General features: G+C 42.3%; 1 long non-coding RNA gene across 2 annotated transcripts; it reads left to right on the top strand.

Annotated features, from left to right (window-relative positions):
* Positions 1-1349: 1349 nt before the first annotated feature.
* LOC104860846 lies at positions 1350-7291 on the top strand. 2 transcript variants are annotated; one of them, XR_779810.2, is made up of 4 exons: positions 1350-1754; positions 2349-2425; positions 4071-4160; positions 7127-7291. It is a non-coding gene; the product is annotated as an uncharacterized LOC104860846 (long non-coding RNA). The 2 variants fall into 2 exon arrangements; XR_779809.2 differs by lacking the exon at positions 7127-7291 and having other exon boundaries at positions 4071-5103.
* Positions 7292-9354: the final 2063 nt, after the last annotated feature.

Raw genomic sequence — 9354 nt, 5'->3', positions numbered from 1 at the left:
TATCATTGAGCTACACCCCAGCCATAGGTTTGTTTTTTTTTTTAAGAAGGAAAAATTTATTGAGAGATCGCTTCTGCCTAAGAGAGACAGAAGGGGACCACCAGAAAGTGGGTTGCCTGCCCATCCTGGTTCTTGAAGGTGTTTGCTGGGACAAAGCCACAAGGTGAGGCAGGTTCAATGTGGAACAAAACTATAGTCAACTTGTAAGATTACAAGTACAGTTGCTTAGGTAATACTAACCCAATGAGAAATCACATGGTAGACAAAACTATGAACAAGCGATAAGATTACAAGTATGGTTGCTTGGGTAATAAATAGGGATACAAGGGGAAGCACATCACGTAGCTAGCAGGAATGAGCAAGGTTTTTCTGTGGTAAGGGGTGGGTCAGGAATCTGTTTTGGAAGACCTTGGTCTCCCACCCAGGTGACTGATACCTATTTAGAGTATCAATTACTGCTATTCATGCTGTACAGGTGTGGTAGTTTCTCTTCTTTTATAATGGTGGCTTTCAGTGAATGTGTCCAGATCGTCCTCCATGTTGGATCCTCAAGAGCCAGCCCTGACTACAAAATATCTATTTAGCTTACTACCTACAATACCCCCCCATGGAGTACCCCTTACTGCTATGAGAGGGAAAAGGGTGAAAACTATTCTGGATATTTTGTCTGAAGAGGGTTGTACTGTGATCTGCAGTCAGTTACTCTACAGAGGGTCTGTATAAAGGCCTTCAATAGGCACCAGGCATTGTCATCTTGGGTAGGTGTATAGCTTTGAGTCTGGAGGAGACAAAGCCAAAGAAGCAGTTAAGAATGCATGGGCCAAATAATAAGGTCATCAGGATTGGTATGAATATAGCCAGCAAGTGTTTCCACCAGGAAGAACTAGTAATTACCTCCCACAAGGAAGAGAAGATCCAAGGGACTTCAGAATCCTACACAGAAGTCACATTGTAATTTAGCAGTTATGGGATCAGGCTGATATATAGTTGTGTTCAGTGTCTATTAAGGCTGGCATCATCTTTTTTATTCTTTAGACTATAGCTTCTTGAGGTACAGTAGCTTTGGTCTTTTAGGTGGTTCTCTGTACTTCCTCTATTCCTGCAGGTGTCCCAGAAGTCTAGAGTGTTTACCAGGGCCTTCTTTGGCTAGCCCTGAACCTGTTTTGTCCCTCAAGCCCCATGAAACTACCTATTGCTCTGCTGAACTTCCTTTTAAAAGTTTTATTTTTGATTGGCATATAATAATTATACATATTTATAAGTGTACTGTTTGAGTAAGACCTCAAAAAACTACAAATAACCTCATTAAAAATAAGCAGAAGACCTACATAGACAGCTCTGCTCAACTTATTAGCTGTTAGGCTGTCATTCCCAAATTAATCAGTGTCTGAGTAGATCAGAAAGGTTATGCTGAACATTAAGTCACCTCGGTGCTTTTCTTCCCCCTGAAATGGTGAGCCCCTCAAGGTCTTACCCACTCAGTAGCTCTCCAATCCTTTTGAATAGTATTCTTGTTTTAATCCAGTGCTTTATTTTATCTTGGCAGGAGAACCAACAAATCTGACACAAAGTAGTGTGGTGGACCACCAAAAAGATCAAAGCCACTGTACCTCAGGAGCTTGTTTTAGCCTGCCTGTGTGGAGCAACACAGAGCTGTCTCACCCTCCAGTCACCTGGTGTCTACATTGAGCTCTGAGAGCAGTCAGCGTGGATGACTTCTACCCAGGACACCTGGCACATAGCAAGAGAACTTGGTAGATGAAGCCTATGCAGTCAGCTCCTTCCCACCAGACAGATCTCAGCCCAAAGGCCCCTCCTGAGAGCAGCCACCCTGGACAACTCTGTCCTTGGTCCTCCCTCATGTACTGCCTGTAACCTGGTCTGAAACAACCTCTCTTATCCAATGGGTTATTCGTCTAATGAATGTAACCCTCCCCCTGCCTCGTGACCCCTACCACTGCCACATAAAAACAAGGGCCTTGATCTTTTCGTCCCCATAGTATGTACTCAGGTGCCTCCTATAGTGCCTGACATACTCAGGCATACCACACTGGTTTGTTGCATAAATGAACAAAAAACTAAAAAAATGATCAAATTACAAAAGAGTAAATATACAGAAGCATGAAAAGGTAAAAACCCTACGAGGACCATCTTTCACACAAGCCCTTTGCAAACAGCACAGTCCTTTTCCTCACTCTTCATTTCTCAGCTCCACCACCTTCCCCATACTCTGTTGTCACACCTTCCAGATCTCACCTTTTTTCCTCAAAAAAACCACCCATCTCCACAAAAAGCTCATTGCTTTGTCCAATCTTTCAGAACTGATCAATGCCTTTGGTGTTTTTCAGGCAGGTTCTGTGGCTTCCTCTGCTCTGTCTGAGCTGCTGGAGAGGAAAGTGGTCAGAGTAGAGTCCCACAAATGAGGGTGAGTATAACTGTCCCGCATAGCCATTTCTCTGTACTGTCATGCAGAATTTTTCATGGCTCTGTAGAGTCCAAGCTCCTATGTAGAGAAAGCTTCTCATTTCTTTTGTGACCATGATTTGCACCAGAGCTTTAAGAACAATCCTCTCCCATTCACCATTCAACCTTCTTGGTGCTATATCAAAAGACACTACATTTGACATTCACTGTATTTCTAAGAGATGGCATCAGCTTCCACAAGTCAGTTTCCCTAGCTTGCTCTGACTCTAGTTTTCTGAATTAAAAGGTAAAAAAGGGCCACTGGCCTGTTTACAGCCAGTGTCAGCCCTCAGCACTAGAGTGTGCTGCCTCAGTTCTCCCACTGACATTGCATGGTCAGTCTCTACTTTGGAAACTTTTGTTGTCTCCTCTATGACTTCCTGTTGCTGTGAGGACAAAATGCAGTCCTCTGAGGGATCTGGCCCATGCCTGCCTCTTCAGCTTTCTCTTGCCTGTGCCCCTGGCCAAGATCTACCAAGCTTTTTTTATTTCCTAAAAAACATTCAGCCTGATTTCATTTAGGAGCCATTGTAAGCATTTCACCTGCCCCATCCCTCTTTCCCCTTACCTTAGCTTTCTTCTCCTCATCTTTCAGAACTCAGTTTATTGGCCCCTTTCTTACAAAGTATACCCTTCCCCCAGGATATACTGAAAGACACCCAGAATAAGCTGGGTTTTTTTTGTTGTTGTTGTTTTTGGTACTGGGGGGTTCAAACTTGGGTCCTTGCGCTTGCAAGACAGGTAGCAGAACCAGTAAGCTAAATCCCTGGCCCAGAATAAGTTTGTTATAATAATCTGTTAACAGATCCACCTCTCTGGCCAGGCCACGGGGTGGGGAGGACATCATTAATTTTGTTGTTGTTGTTCTTCATTCATGCATTGGCTTGTTTGTGTCTGTCTCCCTCACCTGGTGATGACCTTGATGAGATCAGGAGCAATATTTTTTGTCTACTATTCTCAATGTGCAACAGAGCAACTGGCACATAGTCGGTCCAAAGTTCAACACAGCCCCATTTTTCTCTCATCACCACCACCACCTAATGTCCAGTGAACACTGTGTGAGTTGGCTCTGTGCTAAGCATTCATAGACTACATCATTTAATTCTCACAGTCACTGTATGAGACTGGTACAATAGTCCCCCTTTATCTATAGGGAACATTCTAAGACCTTCAATGGATGCCTAAAACCTAGAACAGTACTGATCCCTATATATGTGTTTGTATTTATCAAGGTATACAATACATATATGGTTTGGTATACATATATGTATGTGTTTGTTCCCATACGTGCACACTTATGACAAACTTTCACCTTTTTACTTAAGTTTGACTATGGCTTTTCTTTGAGGTATCTGAATTGCCAGCATAACTAACTTTGTACTTTGAGACCATTCTTAAGTAAACTGTGAATTACTTGAACACAAGCCCTGCAGCAGTCATTCCGATAGCCAAGAAAGTTACCACCTAGAGGCAGTAGTAGATACTACATGGAGTCACTAGACAAAGAGTTGATACATGTCCTGGGTGAAATAGAGCAAAATGATACAATATTTCATCAAACCAGAATGGTGCATGATTTTAAAACTTATGAATTATTTATTTTTAAGAGATTCCATTTAATATTTTTGGACCACAGTTGGCCAGGAGTAACTAAAACCAATACATAAGAGAGGACTCCTGTACTCCTATTGTATGAGGTAAGAACTGTTACCAGCCCATTTTACAGATAAAGACAACAGGACACAGTAGCTCAGCCAAAGTACAGACAGAAAGTTTCAGAATCATAAAGGCATTCAAACTCAGGCAGCGTGGCTCCAGCACCTTAACCCATACTCCAGACTATCCTTATCACAACATTTATTCCAAGTGCTGGAGGTGTCTCTGCCCTTCTTCTGTGTTTTTCCCAGAGGAAAGCAAAGCAGGAAGAAATGAACCAAGAACCTTTTAATTGTTCAGCTAATATCATCCACCAGGTGGCAGTCACAGCTCCTAGATAAAATCCAGCTACATTGTGTAGCTCCCCACCCACTTCCCTCCTGTGAGAAACTTGATTTTTATTATTACCAAGAGGTGAGCAGCCTAGATTCAAAGCACAACTCTCTGACTGAGCTTCTTGAAAATGGCACTTGGAGAATGTGCTTGTCCCATTTGCATACATACACTATGGGGCTAGTGGCCCAGGCCACCGGGCACAAGAGTGGGTGGACAGCCAGGGTTCCCTTGGATAGTGCACCACACAGAATGCAGGATCCACTGTGTAAGATGTAATGCCAGTCCATAGAAAAGATGATTTCCTCCTCCCTCCCCAACTTCTCCTCAAGCAGCTGCTAGAGCTGCAGGGAAAACGAAAGCATACTTATTCCTAGTCACGACTCCATTTGGCCAGTGGCAGGCATGGGGACATAGGGTTCCCTGAGGAAACATCCTCATATGACTGTCAGAGAAGGGCCTTCCCGCATCATCTGTGTTTGAAATGCTTTTCCTTGGCCTTCCGCTACTGCCACACATTCTGGCCACTGCTTCTGTGTTCCTGGGCCTGAAAGAAGTATGATTCCAAGTGGGGGCTGGGGGTCCTTGCTCATAAGCTACCCCGCCATTCACAAAGCTAAAACCCAAGAGGGAAAGTGGCCCAGTTCCATGTGAGGGTGAGAGGGAAAGTTTGTTCTTTAGAATGAAGAAAGTGTCATATTAGTTCAAACAAATGTGTGTTGTTTTAACCCTCAAAATGTAATATAACAATTGTACTATAGTAGAATTGAATTCTTACATTTCACTCAGAGGATATGATAATGGTACTCAAGTTTAAAGGTGCCTGACAGCTAAATCTGTTTTCATTCAAATCAATGAATCTGTAAGGCTATTGCTCAACCTCAGGTAATGTCTACTATCTCCATCTTCAGCCTTTAGGAATAGGAAAAACCAAGCCCCACAGGAACAAGACCAACACTAAGTTAGGACTGAATGGACAAGAGGCTCTATCCCTGTGGGTTGCTGAAAAATGATTCTTACCTGGTAGTAAGAAAATTGCACACCCAACCACACTACCCCACATGCTCCTCTGCTGCTTCACCACCACTAAACCAAAATGACCATGTATTTGACTCCTAGTTTTTTAGCTTAATTTCCTGTGTAATTATTTCTAACTCATTTTCCTCCCATAATTTCTCTTCAAATTAAAATAATGCCTAATCAGAATTAGAATCTGTGTAGTGTATCTGAACACCATGCACTACTTGTTAAAACAGACTGCACTTTCAAACGACCAAAGAATTTTAATGAGACTTCAGAGGACGTGGGGAACAGTACTAAAAGTCTCTTTGTAATCAATATCTTTCTTCTGTGTTTCCAAGCAGGATTAAAATAAGTTGTTTGCAGCTATTTCATGAAGGCTTTGCCTTTGCTAATGGGCTCCAAGGGAAAAGGATTAGTAATGCATTGTACATTGTATTTCCTCCCAAAATAGTAGAGCGTGTGGGATTTTGCCAACACTCAGTTGGTTCACATATGTCTTCCTCATTGCCCATATTCCCTCCAACTTGCCTGCATGCTACTGTCATCATCCACCAAAATACACCAATATTACTCACCAAGACTACTGCTTTCACCTCCTAAATTGTTCTTTCACCCACCCCACATTGAGGTCTCTGCACAATTGCCAGAGTGATCACAAATTAGCTCATGTTTCTCCCTTGCAGCCTCTCTGCAGTGGCTCTTCCCTAAACCAATTTGAAAATGAAATTGTTTTAAGACTTACAGTAAGAGTTCAAATTATGAAACTACTAGAAGAAAACTTAAGGGAAATGTTTCATGGACTAAGCAAGGAATTTTTGAGCAAGAGCTCAAATACCATGGCAACAAAAGCAAAAACAGACAAGGGGGATGAAACCAAATTTAAAACCTTCTGTGTGGCAAAGGAAACAGTGTGAAGAGACAAACTCCAGAAAGGGAGAAATCATTTACAATAATATACAGTAATAATGAGTTAATATCAATGATACACCAGAAACTCAAACAACCTACTTAAAAATAGGCAGAAGACAGACCTAAGAAGACATCTCTTAAAAGAAGACATACAGATGGTCAGTAGATGTATGAAAAATGCCAGCATCACTAATCATCAGGGAAATGCAAATCAAAACCACAACAGGAGTTAGAATAGCTAATATAAAGGATAGGAAGATGTGGAGAAAAGAGAAAACTTGCAAACTATGGAGGAAATGTAAGTTAATATAGCCATGTGGAAAGCAGTATAGAGACTCCTTAACAACCACAAAATTAAAAATAAAGCTGAAATAAAATCTTAAGTCTCCACCCTAGTCAGTAAGCCCCGGCCTTATGTGATGCTTTCACCTCACTCAGCTCTGCTCCTGCCCCACCTCCCCAGTCCTACCACACTGCTCTTCATGCATATTTATCGAGCTCTGTCTTGCCTGGGTACCTTCACACATGCTATCTCCTCTGCTCAGGGTACTTACCCCAGCATGGCTTGTTTTGTCTCATTATTTAGATTTCATCTATCAGAGAAAGCATCTCTCAACTCCCAGTTCAAGTAGACATATTATTTCCTAGTTTCCTCCAGACTGTCCATTCTTATTCTCCTCACCACATCTAGCATTAACATTTTCTTGATTCCTTGCTAATTATTTGATTTTTTTCCTTCCAGAATGGAAATGCAAACAGGACAAGGACTATTCACATTTTGTCCTCACGATATCCCAGAGGCTAGGACAGTGCAAATGCTTATTAGCTGAATGATTAAGTGAACAAGAAAATTCCCTGATGTAATTCCTTTATGCAGGTTGACAACTTTGGCTAACAGTTATCAAGTTCAAAATTCAGATTTATGGATCCATGTGTAGTCAGCTCTCTGTATCTCAGGTTTCTGTCTGCAAATTCAACCGAACTTGAATTAAAAATTTTCAGAAAAAGTTGCATCTATAGTGAATATGCACAGTCTTTATTCCTTGTCATTATTCACTAGCCAATATAGTTTAACAACTATTTACATTGTTTTAGGGGTTGTAAGTAATCTAGAGATGATTTAAAGTACACAGAAGATTTGTGTATCTTATATGCAAACACTGTATCATTTTGTATCAGGGGCTTGAACATCAGTGGATGTTGGTGTCCTGGGATGGGGGTGGAGTATGTCCTGGAACCAATGCCCAGTGAGTACCAAGAGCGAGACATTATCTCCTAAGTTCCTCCAAACAACTCCCCAAGATGGGTGTGGGCAGTCATATTTTCCTAAGACCCAGAGAGCTGAAATAACTGGCCAAAAGCACACAAACACACACACACACACACACACACACACACATACACACAGTTTGCACCCAAGAGTTCAAATCCAGGCCTTTGTCTCAAAATGTAAATGCAAAGAGGACATAGACTTTGCCTGTTTCTTCCTCATAGTGCCCTTGGGACCTAATAATGAATAAATATTTGTTGAAGAGTGGATGCCTGATTGATTGGATGAATATGCAAACTTCTGGATAAAATTATCTCTCTGGGATGAAGGCAGATTCTTAAACTGCAATTCTAGCCTCCGGGGCCTGGCTGCCTGGTCTGTGTAGGCCTAAAGAGGAGCCAGCTCTTCCTTTACACTTTCTCTGCTTGCCCTAGAGCTGGACTGGAGCAGGCTCAACTCAGGAGGCCCGGCCATGACACACCCCTAGCTGTATTCCCCCAACACTAGAGCTTTCTTAGCAACCAAGTACTTGCTACTGAGAAGTGGTGTGCAACTGACGTAATAGCTGCCTAGAAATGCAGTCTTGGGCCTCCAGTGTTGCTGCATTTTTACAAAATCCCCAGGGGAACTTGCTGCACATTAGCTTAAGGCCTTCAGAACTTCCTATATCAGGAATTCCAATCTCTATTTTCCTCCTGAAAATGTCTAAGCCTTGGGGCCGTATTAGCTGTCAGGCTCTCCTCTTACAGCAAAGAAATCTCCTTAATGGCAACTTTGAGAAGCAGTCTCAGAGAGAACTCACCTTGGGACCCTATTAGTCACTTATTCAGTGACCATTTATTAAGCACAAACTGCACACCAGGCACATGACAGACCCTGCAGACCCACTTAAGAGCAAGATGATATTTGTCTTCCTCTTCCCCTGCCAGAAGGTAAACGTGATACATAATGAAAATTACACATTGTAGTAAGTGCTAGTCAAGAAGTGGGCTTCTGATAACAAATAAGGTGATAATGAAGAGGCTATTGCTGTGGTTTAAATGTAACCTCCAAACTAATCTTGAAATTTGCCAATGAAACAGTATTCAACTGGGGTAAGGTGTCACCTGCCTATAATCCGAGCTACTGAGGAGGCTAAGGCAGGAAGATTGGAAGTTTGAGGCCAATCTGGGAAACTTAGTAAGTCCTGGTTTCAAAATAAAAAGGGCCAGGGATGTACTCAGTAGTAAAAACCTTAAGTTTCATCCCATCATGGCAAAGAAGGTGGGAGAGAAGAAAGGGGGAGGAGGAGGACCATAGTGGGGTCTTTAATAGCGGATTAGGTTTGGAGCTTTGCCATCAAGAGTGGATTAAAGCTGCATCTTGCAGTTGGACACATCCTAAGAATGGCTTTATTACAGTCTGGGTCCCTCTTGTCCTCTGCTGCATGTTTCCTTGCCTTTCCACCGTGTTACAACATAGTACCGAGAATTTTGATGGACACCAGTGCCACGCCCAGCCTCTGGAACCACGTGCCAAGTAAGTTTCATTTACCCAGTCTGTAATACTCTGTGATAGCAATAGAAATAGGACTAAGATGAGGTCTTCAGAAAGGAATGGAAGGCCGGGGATTTAGCTCAGTGGTTCTGCCGTCTGCCTCCCAAGCAGAAAGTCCCGAGTTCAATCCCCGATACCCGCCACCAAAAAAAAAAAAAAAAAAA

The sequence above is a fragment of the Fukomys damarensis genome, unplaced genomic scaffold (assembly GCF_012274545.1).
Source record: "Fukomys damarensis isolate Sample0158 unplaced genomic scaffold, DMR_v1.0_HiC HiC_scaffold_9, whole genome shotgun sequence".
NCBI lineage: Eukaryota > Metazoa > Chordata > Mammalia > Rodentia > Bathyergidae > Fukomys > Fukomys damarensis.
Note: the sequence above shows the minus strand (reverse complement) of the source record. Positions and strands in the feature narration are given on the sequence as shown.